The sequence below is a fragment of the Schistocerca gregaria genome, chromosome 2 (assembly GCF_023897955.1).
Source record: "Schistocerca gregaria isolate iqSchGreg1 chromosome 2, iqSchGreg1.2, whole genome shotgun sequence".
In the NCBI taxonomy this organism is placed as follows: Eukaryota; Metazoa; Arthropoda; class Insecta; order Orthoptera; family Acrididae; genus Schistocerca; species Schistocerca gregaria.
The window spans coordinates 342,312,765-342,332,276 of NC_064921.1; positions in this window are offsets into that span (position 1 = coordinate 342,312,765).

Consider the following 19,512-nt stretch of genomic DNA (forward strand, 5'->3'; position numbering starts at 1 on the left):
GTCTGAAATAACTGAACAACAAAGTAGCAGGAAGGGTTTAGCATCAAAATTAGTTGTTCTGTGTGGATCCGGCAATAAATATACCTCAAAAATGACTTTGAACATTGTGCATAATTCATATGATGGCGAATTTGAAGTTAGTGTATGCTACGTGTGCAATAGGAAAAGGAAAAAAGGCTGCTCAAACGTCTTGTGGTTTGATGGATCTTCCTCCTCCTCGCAGTAGGTTTAGCAAGTACGTAAAAATAATTTTAGGTGCCTTGACGGTTGTTTCTATGAAATGTGCAGAAGAAGAAACTGTGAATATTAGTGGAACCAGGGACATTGCTGTTGCACTTGATGGAACATGGTGAGGTTGAGGACTTCGTTCCTTCATTGGTGTTGTAGGTGCTATTTCACTGTAGAATGGAAAAGTTGTTGTTGAGTGCTTATCTAAGTATTGCCACACCTGCCATGGTAGCTCTGAAGGACATACTGAACATCAGTGTTCTAAGGATTGTGATGGTTACAGTGGATGTACGGAGGGTGATTGAGCTCTAAAAATATTTCGGGTGTCTGTGCCCATTTATAACGAAGTACCTAGATGATGGGGACTTAAAGCTCTCAATAAAATTAATGAGTTCAGTGTTTATGGTAATACCTTGGTAACAAAACTGGAGTGTTGTGGACATATGCAAAAGAGGATGGGTGCTACATTGAGGAAGCTACGAAGAGAAATGAAAATTGCTATCTGATGGAAAATCTCTTTGTGGCCAAGGCAGATAGACAGAAACTGAAATAGACCTCCTTCAGAGTTGTTATGGACTGGTCATTAGGCAAACTACACTCCTGTATGATGATACAGCAATAAGAAAAGCTGTATGGGCCACCTACTTTTTTAAGTTGTCCACAGATGATCACCCTGTTGACGGACTCTGTCTTAAAGGAGCAGATTCTTGGTGTGGTTACCAAAAAACAAAATAAAATGATAAAATATACCATCATAAGCATTCTCTTCCTGAGCCTGTTATGAATGAAATAAAATCAATTTTAAGAGACCTGAGTAACCCTGTTTTGCTTAGTAAATGTCTTAATAGGGGCACTCAGAATACAAATGAGGGTTTCAACCATTGCATATGGGAAAGATTACCCAAGAATGTTTTTGTAGGAGTAAATACATTAAAAGTTGGTGTACTAGATGCAGTAATGTTTCAATGATGGAGTGATAGGAAAATTGGAAGTCCTGAGAAATTTAGGCATAAAATGTAGCTCTAATGTGGAAGATCAATTGCTTGCATGTGACAGACAACGGGTGCATGAAGCTGAAAAATTCACTCTTCAAGTTACCAAAGAAGCATGAAGTGCTAAGAGGAATGATAATAGGAAGCTTGAAGACGAAGAAATACTGTAGGATGAAGACTATGCTTCAGAAATGTTCTGAGGCACAGTTTAATTGGACTCATATCTTCATTTGCAATTTCCTGCAAGTTGTATTTTTCAGAATTCAGGTACAAATATTTCCTGAAGTTTATAAAGCATTCCTCTAATTTTTTCCTTTAACTTGCAATACCCCATACTTATGTAGTAGACCTAAGCTTTATTGCAGAATCAACTAAATTATAGAAAAAATAACATTTTTATCAGGAAAAAAATTATAAAAATTAAAATGTAAGATGTGATATTTTTTAACCTTGTAATATACATAATAGGTGGAATTAAATAGATGTAGTACCTCAGCCATCATGTCATGTATATTTGGTAAAAAACGGTCTCCTTCAAATGTGTAACATTGGATTAAATTGTACCTCAATTTGAGGAAGGATTTTGGGATAAAAATGCATAAATTTCTTTGTAGTATTTTTTATAATCCTAAGTAGGTTCAAAAATATTCAAAATACTTCTAATTTATTTAGAACGTGTGATGCATTACCTGACATTTAAAAAAATCTGTAAAACATTTACATAATAAACAGTGCCTGAAAGACATAGGTGTTGGTTTTTACATAATATTGAGCCAGAAAAGTACCCTGTATCCTTAACGTAGTGGGATTAAACTAAAGAGTAAATATTAGTACAACCGACAAACTGCAGGGAGAGAATAATGACAGAAATTTACGAAAAAAAGTTCTTTGAACATGTGTCAAGAAATGCATTGTTGCCACAGTAGAGGGCACTGACAAATGACGGTTCCTTTGACCATGTGCCATATGTTCCAGGCTGTGTGATTGACACAGCATACTGTAAGGAACAAACAGATGGTGTTTGCGTATGGTCAAGAGGCATCATGGCTATACTGAAACAAGTACCCTCACAGACACAAACCACATCTCACAACATTTCAAGCCCCTTTTTGGATGTTTGTGTGATTGTGTGTCTTTTTAGACAGACAGACATGCAGAAAAGTGGTGGACTGTGCACTTACCAGTATTGTAGGAGCAGTTCTACAGGATATTGAGAACAACGCCAGTACATGCATCAGGCAAGTGGTCCTCCAACATGGTGTAAGCTAAAGTACAATTATTTGGTTCTTGCATGACAACCGTTACTATCCATATCACCTGCAACACAGAAGGAACATACAAAAAACAGTCAGAGGAACTGCTAATAATCAGCGCCATCTATCGTGGCAACAATGCATTTCCAAAAACATGTTCGTTGGCTCTTTTTCCTACATTTCAAGTCAAGAATCTGTCCCAGCAGTTTGTTGGTTTTATTAATGTTGACCCTGTATATGTACCACCGCAAGGTTGTTTACTATTAGGTCAGTGCCACTTTGGTCTTTCTCAAAGCGTGTAGTGTACAATAAGAAGAAGGGTTCTTTGACAATAACGAGGTCAGAACAAAACATTACTACATTTATGAGCAGGTGCAGTAGAAATAGTAATTAATAAGTTAGTAGTAACTAGTAAGTTATTATCACGGAGGAAACCATTGAGATTAAATTATTCAATAACAATTTCTTTAACCAAAGCAGCAGTTATTCTCTTAGTGCTGCATAAAAGCATACCTTTAGTGCAGAGAAGCTATAGGGGTGTATACACCCTTGGACAACCGGGAAATCCAGGGAAAACCTGAATATTTTTCATTGTTTTAGTTTTTAGTTAAATTTTTGTAGTTTTGACTGGTAAGAACCGATACTCTTTTTTTACTTTACTCCACTGCTGCAGAAATAAAACATGAACAAGAGAGAGAGAGAAAATTAAATAAAACTTAAGTTGCATTGGAATGCGCCAATTACAACGTCAAAACACCATGCACACAGAAGCGTCTGCCAACAGCAAAATATGTCAAAGGCTTTGGGATGAATACAATGCAATACTTCATAACAACAAACTGCTTCTGATGAGTTTATATTACGGTCATTTGAGCAGTTACCAGCTGGCTAATGCACATGCACACCTGAGTCGCATAATAGCTGTACCTTCTCCTGCTTGGGGCTACTTGAAGTTTTTTTCTGGTGTGCCAAAGCTGCCAGATATGTGCAGAGCAGTCTGAGTTATAGTGGGGACGTGTGTAGTTTCCCCATGACACTTGCTTACATTTAGTGATATTGCTGTTTCTCTTAGTGTACAGCCCTCATATCAAATGAAAACAAAATGGTCTTCTGTTACCAGGAGCTCTCAGCTGAATTAAAATGCATTCACATAATTATGGAAGGCTAAAATATGTTATTAGTTTCAGTTTCGTGATTTTATATTATTTCCAGGTTTTTGGCAGTCAGGCATTAATTGCCTTGCAGAACAATGAAGATATTTTTGACAATTTGCAAAATACATTTGGCTTTTATTAATCTTTCCTGCAGAGGCAGTCAGTTTCTTTGAAACACTGTTGGCTAGTGTCAACTGTTCGCTGAATTTCAAGTGCTGATTTTTATCTTCTGGCACGTACGGCGTTATGCCATCAAAGTCAAAACATGAGATAATACAGTACTGGTACTCCAAGAAAATTTGCATCCCAAAAACCACACTGAAAAGCGTTTTATCAGGTTGGGGCCTACTTCTTTGTGAATCTGTACTTATGAATGATCACTTTAAGCCGAATTATGCACTTTAGTATGGTTTACGAAATTCCGATGCTGTTGGAGTTATCGTGTGATGTCCTCTTTTGTTTATGACATAATATAAGATCTTGTAATGCTATACACATACGGGCTTCCTACATCATCGTAGCTGCACAAGCACAGTAACGCTTATTTTTGGCACTATCTGATAACTTCTGAAATGAATTCTAACAGCTCACAGAAAAATACTGTGGACGGTGGTTTTAAAAGCGTTGTTTTCAAAGTAAATTTCATTTTTTGCAAGATGAATTATGTTACGTGTGCGAACGTGCTATGAATTTCTTAAACCATAGAAAGTTTGATTCTCATTCAAAACTTAACACTGCCACATAGAAGAATTTCGTGCCCAGAAGGTCAGACATTTATGTCATTATTTAAAATTTTACTGGCACATATGTCTGTTGTATATTAAAATGAAACACATGCAAGAAAGACCAGTATTATAAGTGAAAGCTTAGCTTTTCTTGTAGCTACACTATGTATATTAATTCAAACTATTAACTTTCCCTATATGTGTGTTTGCACTACTTAACAGTGATGTTGCTATTGGCTGACTTCATCACATGTCCTATGCTCTGAATATCTGCTATCATCAGCTAGCGAGAGTATGTGACATGAGCTATTATTGGCTCCTAGAAGTGCATTACAACTCTTTCAATGCTTTTGAAACTGGTGTGCTGTGTTTGGTGGAATTCGAATGTCTACTTTCGTAATATGATAATATGCAGCATGTCTCAAATACAAATATGCAGTGTACATGTTGTTGTACATCAAAGATCTTTCCAAAATATGTTTCTCATTTTCTAAAGCACCAGAAAGTTCTACATCAGTGTATAAAACCTTAACCATTCAAAAGATTGATAAGTTATACAATTCTTAGGGAAAGTATTCTGTTACTTAACATGGGAAGGGTGTATTTTCACCCGTGTATTTCTGACTGGGAAAAATAGGGGAATTTTTTTCCCCTGTCCATGTATACACACTGAGCTATGTAATATGTCAATTTGATTATTGTCCAACTGGATTGATGACTCTTAACATTTCACCAACCAAGATGTAAACACAATGTGTGGTAGTATTTGTAAATTACTTGGCCTTTGCATATCATCACAACACGACTGTTAAATATAAAATACCAACCCAGCACCAGCTACAGAGGCTAGATGAAGGTTAAAAAGTATGAGATATCATGTAAGCCGAAGGCAGGAAGAATTTTTCCATAGTATATCGTTTCCAAATGGAGATATCATTTCCCCACTGTTATGCACAATATAGTGTTTAAGAGTAGTAATCCACATTTTTAAATATGAAATCATTCAAAGCTTAACTTTCTGTTTCTATGCTATTGAGGTTCCAGCATTTCGTGCCACTAATTTTGTGTTGTGACAGCGTAATATAATCTTTCCTCTCTAGATGGTGTTCATGGGATATCAACTAATCTGTAAACATGTTTACAGGTAAGAAAGGAGCATTTAGTTATGCACAAGATATCAAAGAGTGAACTTCAGTGAATGCTCAGTGTAAACATCGATAATGGGAAGAAGATGGGAGCTTCCAACGGAAAAAAGTTCTGCAATTGTGTCTTTACATGCAGCCAGTCTTAATATGCAATAAATAGCACACCAAAAACGTATTTCTTTGGGATGTGTCTATTATACCTTGCAGAGGCATGTGGGTATTGGCCAGAATATGGACCGACCTCAAAAGGGTAGACCAGAGGTCACATCAAAAAGTGATTACAAATATATAGTAGTCACAAGTAATCATGATCACTTCAAAACAGTGCCAGATTAAGCAGCAGAACACAACCATAGTATGGAAAAGTCAGTGAGTGTAAGTACTGTTAAAAGATGTCTTCAGGCAGTGAACCCTGACAGGCATGTGGTGGCTAAGGATCCATTACTGACAGCTATTCATATGCAGAATGAACTACACTGGGCAAGACGACTTAAGTTGGGCAATAAATCAGTGGAAGAAGTTACTTTTCAGCGAGAAATCCAAATTTGAGGTCTCTGGCACAAAGCGACACAAGTTCGTTCGCTGGTTGCCAGGTGAACGAGTGTTACACCAATGTGTATCTCCAATATTAAAGCATGAATGGGGTTCCTTCATGGTCTGGGGATGTTTTGGAGATGGTAACTCGGGTGATCTGGTACAAATAAACAGAACAATGAAGAAAGAGGATTAACATCACATTCCACATGGTCATGCAAAGCCATGTGGAAGATGTTTGATTGGCAAGAGGTTTGTTCTACAGCAAGATAACAACCCTAAACACACTTAAAAAATGTGTAAAGCGTATTTGGAAAATTTAGAAAAAACGAAGGAACTGAGAGATAAGATCTGGCCACCCCAGCCACCAAACTGTAATCCTACTGTACTTGTTTGGGACCACTTGGTTCAAGTTGAATCAAGGCCTGTTACCAATGTTCATCACTTCTAAAAGACCAATGGCATATCACAGAGGAAATCGTGATAAAGCTGACAGCAAGAATGCCTCAAGTGTGCTGAGCAGTGATTAAAGCTAAAGGTGGCTACTTTGAGGAGAGCAAAATTAGACTGCATTTATTTAGTTTCAATAAAAGATTATTCCTAATCTGACTTAGGAGTATTTCTAATGTTCAAAAACTTTTAGTGATATTGTACATGATTTTGCAGGAGCCACATTGTAAAATTGGGCAATATTATTGATCAAAATCTTTGCTGCATTAACTTCCTCCCCACAGTCTTCTTCAATATCTCAGCAGTGTATGATAATGTACTAACTCCTATGCTAATTGTAAGTTAAAATTCCAGATGCCTTCAATACATTTATTTATTTACAGGGTTCTTCAGACATACTGGGCGTACATTCCATTAAGAAGTGAGATAGCAGACCCCACGTAGATTATTGCTGTATCTCTATTAAGGGCCAGTTTTCTGCCCAATGTTATATACTGCTAATACTGAAGGATTTCTGGTCAGTTGAGTAATATCATCAGCAGAAAATGGTATAACAGGAGAAGGACATGTTATGAGTGGGAAGGTAGAGCAGAGAGAGTGTTACTGTGAGCAGTTCAGTGATAGAGTTGTTCTCATCAGAATTGACAGCAAACCAATGCTGATAACAGTAGTTCAGGTATACATGCTGATATCACAAGTAGAAGATGAAGGGATAAGGAAAGTATATGGCTATGTTGAACAGATAATTAAGTACATAAAGAGAGATGAAAATCTAATAGTCATGGGGGCTGGAATGCAGTTGTAGGGGAAGGGGTAGAACAAAAGGTCATGGGAGAATATGGACCAGGTAGCAGGAATGAGATACGAGGATGACTAATTGAGTTTTGCAATAAATTTCAGCTGGTAATAGGAAATACTCTGTTCAAGACTCACAAGAGGAGGTGGTATTCTTGGAAAGGGCCGGGAGAATACGGGCAGATATCAGTTACCAGATTGAAGCTTTCACTTTGCAGTGGAGTGTGTGTTGATACGAAACTTTCTGGCAGATTAAAACTGTGTGCCGAATTGGGACTCGAACTCGGGACCTTTGCCTTTCACAGGCAAACACTCTACTGACTGAGCTACCAAAGCACGACTCACGACCCATCCTCACAGCTCCAATACCTCATCTCCTACCTTCTAAACTTCACAGAAGCTCTCCTGCGAACCTTGCAGCTTTAGTACTTCTGGAAGGCAAAGGTCCTGAGTTCGAGTCTCGGTTTGGGCAAACAGGTCTAATCTGCCAGGGAGTTTCAGGTATCAAGTAGATTACATTATGGTCAGACAGTCTCGGATCACAATTTAGTAATAATGAAGAGTATGTTGCAGTTTAAGAGACTAGTCAGGAAGTATCAGTGTGCAAAGAAGTGGGATATGGAAGTATTAAGAAATAAATAAATATGCTTGAAGCTCTCTGAGGCTTTAGATGCTACTATAATGAATAGCTCAGTTATCAGTTGAACTGAAGAGGAATGGGCAAAAAGAGCAATCTAAGAAGTTGAAAAGAAAAATATAGGTACAAGGAAGGTAACTCCGAAGAAACCATGGGTAACAGAAAAAGCAATTCATCAATCGACAAATGAAGGACGTCAGAAAATGTTCAGAGAAATTCAGGAATACAGAAATGATATAAACAGAAAGTGCACAGAAGCTGCATGAAAATGTGAAGAAATCGAAAAAGAAATGATTGTTTGAAGTACTGCCTCAGAGTGGAGAAAAGTCAAAACAGCCTTTAGTGAAATTGAAAGCCAGGGTGTTACCATTAAGAGTGGAATGGGAATTCCTCTCCTAGATGCAGAGGAGAGAGCAGATAGGTGCAGAGAGTAGATCGAGGACAGGAGTCGATAGGGATGAGAGAAGAGATGCAGTACTAGAACTAAAAGAGCTTTGGAAGACTTGAGATCAAATAAGGCGGAGTGGATATGTAACATACCATCAGAATTTCTAAAATCATTGGGGCAAGTGGTAACAAAAAGTCTATTCACATTGATGTGTAGCATGTATGAGACTGGCAGTATACCATCAGAATTTGGGAAAACGTCATCCACACAATTACGAAGACTGCAAGAGCTGACAACTACCAGAATTATTCCACAATCAGGTTAACAGCTCATGCATCCAAGTTGCTGACCAAATTAATACACAGAAGAATGGAAAAGAAAATTGAGGATCTGTTAGATGATGATCAGTTTGGCTTTAGAAAATGGAAAGACAGTTCTGACATTGTGGTTGATAATGGAAGCAAGGCTCAAGTAAAATCAAGACACATACAAAGGATTTTTTGATCTGGAAAAAGTGTCCGACAATGTCAAATGTGCCAGATGTTCAAAATTATGCAAAAAATAGGATTGAGCTACAGGGAAAGACTGGTAATGTACAACATGGATAAGACCCAAGAGGGAATAATAAGAGTGGAAGACCAAGTACGAAATGCTCAGATTAAAAAGGATAGAAAGGGATGTTATCTTTCATCCCTAATGTTTAATCTATACGTCAAAGAAGCAATGATGGAAGTAAAAGAAATATTCAAGAGTGAAATTAAAATTCAAGCTGAAAGGATATCAGTGATAAGATTAGCCAATGACAGTGTTATCCTCAGTGAAAGTGAAGAAGAATTACAGGATCTGTTGAAAGGAATTAAGTCTACTGAGTACTGAATATGGACTGGGAGTAAGTTGAAGAAAGACAAACATAACGAGAGGTAGAAAAAATGAGAATAGTGAGAGGCTTAACTTTAGGATTGAGCTCACAACGTAGATGAATGCAAGGAATTATTCTACTTATGCAGCCAAGTAGCTTATGATGGATGGAGCAAGGAGGACATAAAAAGCAGACTAGTACTGGCAAACAAGGCATTCCTGGCCAAGAGAAGTCTACTAGTACCAAATATAGGCCTTAAGTTAGAGAAATTTCTGAGACTGTACATTTGTAGCACATCATTGTATGGTTGTAAAACATGGACTGTGGGGAAACCAGAACAAGACAATCTAAGAATTTGAGATGTGGTACTACAGGAGGACACTGAAAATAAGGTGGACTGATAAGGTAAGGAATGACAATGAGGTCCTCTGCAGAATCAGAGAGGGAAGGAATATGTGGAAAACACTCACAAGAAGAAGGAATAGGATGAAAGGACATCTGTCAACACATCAGTACCTTCCACAGTGCTAGAGGGAGCTTTAGAGGATAAAAACTGGAGAGGAAAACAGAGATGGTAATACATACAGCAAAAAATTGGGGACATAAGTTGCAAGAGATGGAAAGGTTGGCACAGGATGGGAACTTGTGGTGAGCCACATCAAACCAATCGGAAGACTGATACTAAACAAAAAATAACACTGAAACTTGTACACCACAAAACCTTAAACTATATATGCAGATGATATACGCCTCTACCCAAAGGCCACATCTCTCCAGGATGCCTGCTGTACATTAAACATGCTGTTACAATCTTAATGTTGCAACCTGATAATGTTCTAGAGTCTACTGTTCAGTTATGATCCAAATTTATTATTTCAATAAATTTTGCAGTCCACAGTAAACGTTTCTGAAAATTTGATTTGTGCAACAACCTTTTCTCGTAATTGATGATAATCAAAAACCTAACTCACTAAAAGAGTTTAATCCATCCTAAAACAATAATTTCCTGCCATGTGCTTCTAATGAATAATTCTGGCTAGAGACATCACAAAGGCTTTTACTAATTATTGAGACATTACAGTTCACAGAGTGCATGTAGTTAATTAACATAGTTAAAAATGGCTCTAAGCACTATGGGGCTTAACATTTGAGGTCATCAGTCCCCTAGAACTTAGAACTACTTAAACCTGATTAACCTAAGGCTATCACACACATCCATGCCCGAGGCAGGATTCGAACCTGGGAACGTAGCTAACATAGTTAAGTGTGCTACACGTGAAGTACATTCAGAGCATTACTTGCTGTTCCTAACAGTACTCTATAAAAATTTCCATTTTACCTCCCTTCATTGTACTGGATATACAGAGTGACTTTCTTATGTCTATGGAAAATTTAACAACATACAGACAATACTGAAAGGAAACAGGAAGTACAGTTATGTAAAATTATAGATGGAGTATCGCTGTTTTTCTGTAGTTCAGAAATATAAAACTAATTAATTCATACATAAAATGATCCCAGTTTGAATATTTTTTTAGAGCTTCTTTGTCTGAATGAAGCAAGTTGGTTACAAAGTCCACAAAAAGTTTCAATCATGAAGCAAGCAATATAGTGCAGTAAATTTCAAAACAATGTACTTCCACTGAGCTTGGATGGTGTTATGCTTCGCCATGTAAGTGAGCTTTGAGTGTTCCTCATCCTATATTCATATGTGACTGCCCACTCTGGCCACAACTTGTTTCCAAAGACAGTTCCTATAAACTAATTATTGACTTTACCAATGGCAAAAAAGAGAGGAAGAAGAGGAGTTTTCATCTGGAATTCCTACAGGTAACACTTCCAAATGTATGGAAAAAAGTTCGTTTCATACATTTTATGCTATAGTATTTTCAGTTAACATCATAATAAAATTAACACATTCATTGAGATCAGCAGTAATTCATTTACATATTTAAATATTAATTAATCACATACTGCTAGCTTGGAGCATAATTTAAGCAGTATCTATTACTACTTGTTTTGTAATAAGCAGTGACAGTCACAAATTAAAATAACTTCAAAACTATAGTGTACTAGGAAAAATTGCACACAATTGTATAATCAGGAAAAATATTACTTTTAATCAGTTTAGGAAAATACGCCAAAAAGTTTATTAGCTGTGGCAGAATTTGTATCTCATCTCACAAGGAAATATTAACTATCTAGTTCTTGTAAATAAAATAGAAAGAAACTTCCACATGGGAAAAATATATTAAAAACAAAGATTCCAAGACTTACCAAGCGGGAAAGCACTGGTAGACAGGCACAATAAAATCACATACACACAAAAAAATTTCGAGCTTTCGCAACCGGCGGCTGCTTTGTCAGGAAAGAGGGAAGAAAAAGGAAAGATGAAAGGATGTGGGTTTTAAGGGAGAGGGTAAGGAGTCATTCCAATCCCGGGAGTGGAAAGACTTACTTTAGGGGGGAAAAAGGATAGGTATATACTCACACACACACACACACACACACACACACACACACACACACACACACACACACACACAGAGAGAGATACTGTGTGTGTGTGTGTGTGTGCGAGCGAGCGCGAGCATATACCTATCCTTTTTTCCCCCTAAGGTAAGTCTTTCCGCTCCCGGGATTGGAATGACTCCTTACTCTCCCCCTTAAAACCCACATCCTTTCATCTTTCCTTTTCCTTCCCTCTTTCCTGACGAAGCAGCCGCTGTTTGCGAAAGCTCGAAATTTTGTGTGTTATTTTATTGTGTCTGTCTACCGGCGCTTTCCCACTTGGTAGGTCTTGGAATCTTTGTTTTAAACTATCTAGTTCTTGTGTAGAATAAATAATCTCAGCATTGTCCCATAGGAATCAGAAAACAAATTAATGTGTCAATAATAATTTTGGAAACATAGCCTATGTAGTAATTTTTATACTTACTAGACAAACTGCAAAAAAAAAAAGCATGTACGTAGTGGGCCAGGATGTTTTCCCTTATTTGAGGTGGCTGGAATCCCATAGTTAATATCAACATCGGCACGGAATTAGATACATGCATGCACACATTCATAAAGTTTTAAGTCCTATGTAACATCATTTAATTAACTTGATGTGAGCATAATTGGTGACACTCACAATTCCCAAACAGTACTCTATCTCATGCTGCACACATGGTATCATTTAAGTGGTGACACCTCCAACAGGTTTAATGATTTGTTCACTCAGTGTAAACATATACAGTATAAACTTGCTGAGATGGTAAATGATCAGTGAAATCAGAAGTCATATTTTTTGTATTGGTCAGTTTAGTCTATGTTTTCCAATTTCTGTCAGTGAAGTCAGTTTTATACAATTGTTTTTTAAAAACAGATTTACATGACATGCAAAAGAGTTTGTGACTATATGGATGGAAAAATTAGAAAATGCCTTTGAAAAAGCTTTGAGTTACACCAGAGAGTTATTCTTGATCTGCATATTAGGAGTTTTATCTAAGTGATGTGAAGTCATTAGAAGCACAAATACCTTCCACATATCTCAAGGTAAGTCAGGAATTTCACAAAATAAAATGATATGTGAATAATACAAAAGGTGTCACATATACGTGTCAGACCAGTCAGAGCTGTAAAATGATGTTAACAAATTTAGAAAAAAAATTTTTAATTATTTGTCACCATAAGTCTTTAAGTATGATGATTATATGTATTGTAATTACATTTTCAGCAAAGTACGAACGGTATTAATTGCTGAAAGATTATAAATGTGATCATGGCTGTGACCGTATGGCGCAGTTGTTGCCTCAGTTGTTGTTTATGACTTGGGCTGCAAAACCTCGCAATCTACCTACTGTTGCCTTCAGTATTGCCGACAATGCAGCAGAAGCTGCATGCAGTTCATGGCATTGTTGTAGGTGTGATTTTATTCCTTTGAAGGTTCTGATTATGTAGATAGCTACTTGGCAGATTTTAGAGAGTATACAACGATTCTTTGTATCCTATTTTTCTCTTTTGACAGCCTTAACATGACCACTGGCTGGTTGAAACCAGTTGTGGAATTGTGAATTGCTGATGTGATAGTGTTGTAGAAAATACAAAACAGCATATGAATCAACCATGTTGCTAGGACCAGTGATGTTGTCGACTGAAATAAAGTTATAATTCCTATCATTAAAAAAACCTACAGAACTGGAACTATCAGACTGATGCTTCATCACCTGATGTAGTACACACATCAAAAAAATTTTTGCATCACCTTGGTTCTGAGAGTCCTGGAACCTGTACAGAAAATTGGAATAGAGGTCAACAAACATCATTACCGCCCTTTTCATTGCTCATGAAAACCACATATTGCATGTTGTACCACCGTACAGCGAGACCTTCAGAGCTGGTGGTCCAGATTGGTGTATACACCGGTACCTCTAATACCCAGTAACACGTCCTCCTGCATTGATGCATGCCTGTATTCATCATGGCATACTATCCACAAGTTCATTGAGGCACTGTTGGTCGAGATTGTCCCACTCCTCAACAGTGATTCAGCGTAGATCCCTCAGAGTGGTTGGTGGGTCATTTCATCCATAAACAGCCTTTTTAAATCTATCCCGGGCATGTTCGATAGGGTTCATATCTGGAGAACATGCTGGTCACCATAGTCGAGTGATGTCGTTATCCTGAAGGAAGTCATTCACAAGATGTGTAAGATGGGGGTGCGAACGCTCGTGCACGAAGACGAGTGCCTCGCCTATATGCTGCTGACATAGTTGCACCATCGGTCGGACGATAGCATTCACGTATCATACAGCCGTTACAGCTTCCATGACTACCAGCAGCGTACGTTGGTTCCACATAATGCCACCCCAAAACATCAGGGAGCCTCCACCTTGCTGCACTCGCTGGACAGTGTGTCTGACCGGGTTGTCTCCAAACACGTATCCGACGAATTTCTGGTTGAAGGCATATGCGACACATATTGGTGAAGAGAATGTGATACCAATCCTTAGCAGTCCATTCGGCATGTTGTTGGGCCCATCTGTACCCATCTGTACTGCACTGCATGGTGTTGTGGTTGCAAAGATGGCGCTCACCATGGATGTTGGGATTGAAGTTGTGCATCATGCAGCCTATTGCACACACTTTGAGTCGTTACATGACGTCCTGTGGCTGCACGAAAGCATTATTCAACATGGTGGTGTTGCTGTCAGGGTTCCTCTGAGCCATAATCCGTAGGTAGCGGTCATCCACTGCAATAGTAACCCTTGGGTGGCCTGAGTGAGGCATGTCATTGACAGTTCCTGTCTCTCTGTATCTCCTCCATGTCCAAACAACATCACTTTGGTTCACTTAGAGACACCTAGACACTTCCCTTGCTGAGAGCCCTTCGTGGCACAAAGTAACAATGCGGACATGATTGAACCATGGTTGAACTACAGACAACACAAGCCGTGTACCTCCTTCCCGGTGGAATGACTGGAACTGATCCACTGTTGTACCTCCTCTGTCTAATAGGCGCTGCTCAAGCATCGTTGTTCACATCTTTGGGTGGGTTTAGTGACATCTCTGAACAGTCAAAGGGACTGTGTGTCTGATAAAATATCCACAGTCAATGTCTTCAGGATTTGTGGGAACTGGGGTGATGCAAAACTTTTTTTGATGTGTGTATTTTGGTTTGAGGAATAGTTGTATGTACTCATAAATGCAAACAGTGCTCCTATCTGTCTCATATGTCCTATGTTTTGAGTCCTTGTACTGTGTTTCCTATAATTTTTCTTGCTACTTTGTCATACATTAGCAGTATTTAATTATTTTTGCAGAGATGTGTGATGTAGTTTATGTAAGGTATTATCTGGTTAAGTGTGGAGTTTGTGAAACTAATACTGACCCTACAACTTGTATTAGAAGAAAGGTTGAGGAAAGCCTAACCTGTGTTAATAGCATTTGTAGACTTAAAGAAAGCTTTTGACATCGTTGAATATTGATTGGAATACTCCTTTTGAAATTCTGAAGATAGCAGTGGTAAAATACAGAGAACAAAAGGCTATTTACAACTTGTGGAAAAACCAGACAGGAAGCAGTGGTTGAGAAGGGAGTGAGACAGGTTTGCAGCCTATCTCCATTGTTATTCAATTTGTACATTGAACAAGCAGTAAAGGAAACCAAAGAAAAATCTGGAGTGGGAACTAAAATCCAGGGAGATGAAATAAAAAATTTTGTCAGAGACATCAAAGTACTTGGAAGAGTAGTTGAACGAAATGGACAGTGTCTTGAAAGAAGAATTCAAATTGAACGCCAACAAAAGGAAAACAAGAATAATGGAATGTAGTCAAATTAAATCAGGTAATGCTGAGAAAATTAGATTAAGAAATGAGACTCTGAAAGCAGTAGATGAGTTTTGCTCTTTGGGTAGCAAAATAACTGACAATATCCAAAGTAGAGTGAATGTAAAATATAGACTGGCAATGGAAAGGAAAGCATTTCCGAAAAAAAGAGAAATTTCTTACCATCAGATATAGGTGTATTTGGAAGTCTTTTCTGAAGGTAGGTTTATGGCGTATAAACGTGAATCAAGCTTTCGAAATGTGAAGCTACAGAAGAATTTTGAGGATTAGATGAGTAGATCATGTAACTAATGAGGAGGTACTGAATAGAAATGGGGAGAAAAGAAATCTGTGGTTGATAGGACACATTTTGAGACATCAAGGAAGCGCCAATGTAGTATTGGAGGGAGGTGTATGGGGTAAAAACTGTTGAGGGAGGCTAAGAGATGGATACAGTAAGTAGATCCGGAAGGATGTAAGTTGCGATGGTTATTCAACGATGGGCTAACTGGTAGTGGGGAGCTCCAATGTCAGGCATGTAATGTAATGGGACCCCTTAGGGATATGGCTTCAAGGCAGGGGAAGAAAACCAATGTGCACTCCGTGTGCATACCGGGGGGAGTCATTCCAGATGTGGAAAGGGTCCTTCCGGATGCCATGAAGGGTACAGGGTACACCCATCTGCAGGTGGTCGCTCATGTCGACACCAATGATGTGTGTCGCTATGGATGACAGGAAATCCTCTCTGGCTTCCGGCAGCTATCTTACTTGGTGAAGACTGCCAGTCTCGCTAGCGGGATGAAAGCAGAGCTCACCACCTGTAGCATTGTCGACAGGACTGACTGCCGACCTTTGGACAGAGACGAGTGGAGGGTCTGAATCAGAGGCTGAGACGGTTCTGCGACCGTGTGGGCTGCAGATTCCTCGACTTGCGCCTTAGGGTGGCGGGGTTTCGGGTTCCGCTGGATAGGTCTGGAGTCCACTACACCCAGCAGTCGGCTACACGGGTGGCAGGGGCTGTGTGGCGTGGACTGGACGGTTTTCAGGTTAGATGGCCTTGGGCAATTACAGAAAGGGCAACAGCCTCAAAGGGTGCGGGAGAAAGTCAGGACATGTGGTGACCAAGCAGCAATCGCTATTGTAATTGTAAACTGTCGAAGCTGCATTGGTAAAGTACCAGAACTTCAAGTGCTATAGAAAGCACCAAAGCTGAAATCGTTATAGGTACGGAAAGCTGGCTGAAGCCAGAGATAAATTCTGCCGAAATTCTTACAGTGGCACAGGCGGTGTTTAGAAAGAATAGATTGCATGCAACCGGTGGTGGCGTGTTTGTCGCTGTTAGTAGTAGTTTATGCTGTAGTGAAATAGGAGTGGATAATTCCTGTGAATTATTATGGGTGGAGGTTATACTCTACAACCGAGCTAGGTTGATAATTGGCTCCTTTTTCCGACCTCCCGACTCAGCAGCATTAGTGGCACAACAACTGAGAGAAAATTTGGAATACATTTCACATAAATTTCCTCAGCATGTTATAGTCTTAAGTGGAGATTTCAATTTACCAGATATAGACTGGGACACTCAGATGTTTAGGACGGATGGTAGGGACAGAGTATCGAATGAAATTTTACTGAGTGCACTATCCGAAAATTACCTCGAGCAATTAAACAGTGAACTGACTCATGAAGATAACATCTTGGACCTACTGATAACAAACAGACCCGAACTTTTCGACTCTGTAAGCGCAAATCTAATAGGAGGCAGATTTCAGACTACCTAACAGATCAAAACGAAAATTTATGTTCCGACACTGACAATGTTGAGTGTATATGGAAAAAGTTCAAGGCAATCGTAGAATGCGTTTTAGACAAGTACGTGCCGAGTAAAACTGTGAGGGACAGGAAAAACCCACCGTGGTTCAACAACAAAGTTAGGAAACTACTGCGAAAGCAAAGAGAGCTTCACTGCAAGTTTAAACGCAGCCAAAACCTCTTAGACAAACAGAAGCTAATCGACGACAAAGTTAGCGTACGGAGGGCTATGCGTGAAGCGTTCAGTTAATTCGAAAGTACTTTGCACTACTGTGAAAGCGTCTTCTATGCATAAGCGATGGACTGCCCAGAACCACCTAAATTGCAATGTAACGGGACTGAAGCAATGCCATCGTGGGAGGGGCCAGCGGTCAGGATTAACAAGTTACTTGGTGTAAACAATGCTATACAGAGAGTGGAACATAAATACCGATTGAAGGACTGAAAAGCCTGTTGTGTCAGAGCGCACTTTAAGAGGACGACATATGTGCGTGTCCTGGGGAATGAATGCATTATAAGAAATCTTACGCAGAAAGGAGTGGGGCTCCTTCAGGTTTTAGTAAGCTGACATTGATTTTTCAGGGCTCGTTATTGAGGTCGAAGCCCTCTTTACGAAGTACATGACCAAAAAATACACTCTGCGGGCAAACAAACTGCGGTTTCGAATTAGCAACGAAACTTATTCTCCAAAAGGCATTGGAAAACCACTTGCAGATGTCATTGAGTAGTTGGCACAACAGGAAGTGTCCTGAATCAACTGCTCCAAATATCTTTGCTAAATTCCTGGCTCAGACGAAATTCCAAAGAACAAACGATTAAAATGGTTAAGCTCGAAGGGTGTGTTCAGCAGTAAGGAACTCTGAGTGTAACACAAGCTAGTGTGTGAAAAACACTGACCCCCCCCCCCCCCCCCCCCCTGATAATTTTGCCACAAAAGTATACAGTGCCGTCTGGCTTCTGATAACAAAAAAAGAAGTGGCCCACTTACTCGACGAAATAGAAGAAACGACGCCGATATTCTGCCAACACTCATTTTGGCCATGACATTGTTCTGCATTTTAAAGGGTATGGGGCAGGCGTGAAAAAATTTAAGTATTGCTGATGGCTTAAAGGAGACATGGGTCTAGAAATTTTTTGCCTACCCAGGCACTCGCAAATAGATGGTTGTATGACCTTAGTAAAGAGCCCAAATCTTGAAAGGGGCACAACTGGGACACTAAATGGACTTAGTCAACGATCTGGAGTCCAAAAACAAAAGAGGCATCTAGCCCAAAAATATTTTTCGCCAACAGTAAACTGACCACTAACAATTTAAGTTGCCATTCGACATTCCTATAGCGTGCGAAGACTGACAGTTTCCCCCACAACAAAATAAGATACAATGTGATGTAGCAGCAGCTGCAAGATAGGACAGCCCCCAAGTGTGTTCACATCTAAGTTAATTAGGCTGACTGTCACCCCTGTGTCGACCTGAAACTCAATCGATTGACGTCCACGGTCAACATTAGCAGAATATGGTGGGGCAGTGTTTTTGGGAAAGCAGCCTCTGAGTCCAGGGAAGGCACTGAGGCTCCTGATGGCCAGCCTGTGCCTCGCTGACTGTCACAAAAATGATGCCAAATGGCCTGCCTTCTGGCATGCCCCAAACAAGGCATAGATATGCAGACAATCTTAGCAAAAATGCACCAAATGAAAATTCAGGCAGGACCCAAAAAAGTCCCGAGCAGGGATCGTGATTCTTCGACTTACAGGTGCCCACTGAGCTCGCCTTGGGCGAAGATGGGTAGTTCTGTGAAATTACCAGAGCCAAATTGTCGACAGCAGTATCACGTGGAGACACAGCACAAGTGAAAGTCACCTGGCCAAACTCATGGGGCAGCGCATCTATTTACCACTCGTATTTAACTTTGCCACCTGCTAATTGTCGGAGAGTACGTCCACTGCCACTGCTGTAGACTCATGTGATTCTGCAATCTGAGCAACTTTGGTTACAGAAGTGTTGTACAAGGCCAGTGTCCTAACCGGGCCTCTGGGGTTAGAAGCTGGGCAATCAGGTTCTCGATCATCAAGTCCGCATATGACGTTGCACAATATGGACACTGAAATCAACACATGCACATCGCGGCCCTGTAGGATTACTCGGGACACTTGCAGTGCTGCTTAAACTGAAATCAGGCCGCCACCACATGGGTCTGATGTCCAACATACTGCGTGAGCAGCGCACAGAGTTACTCA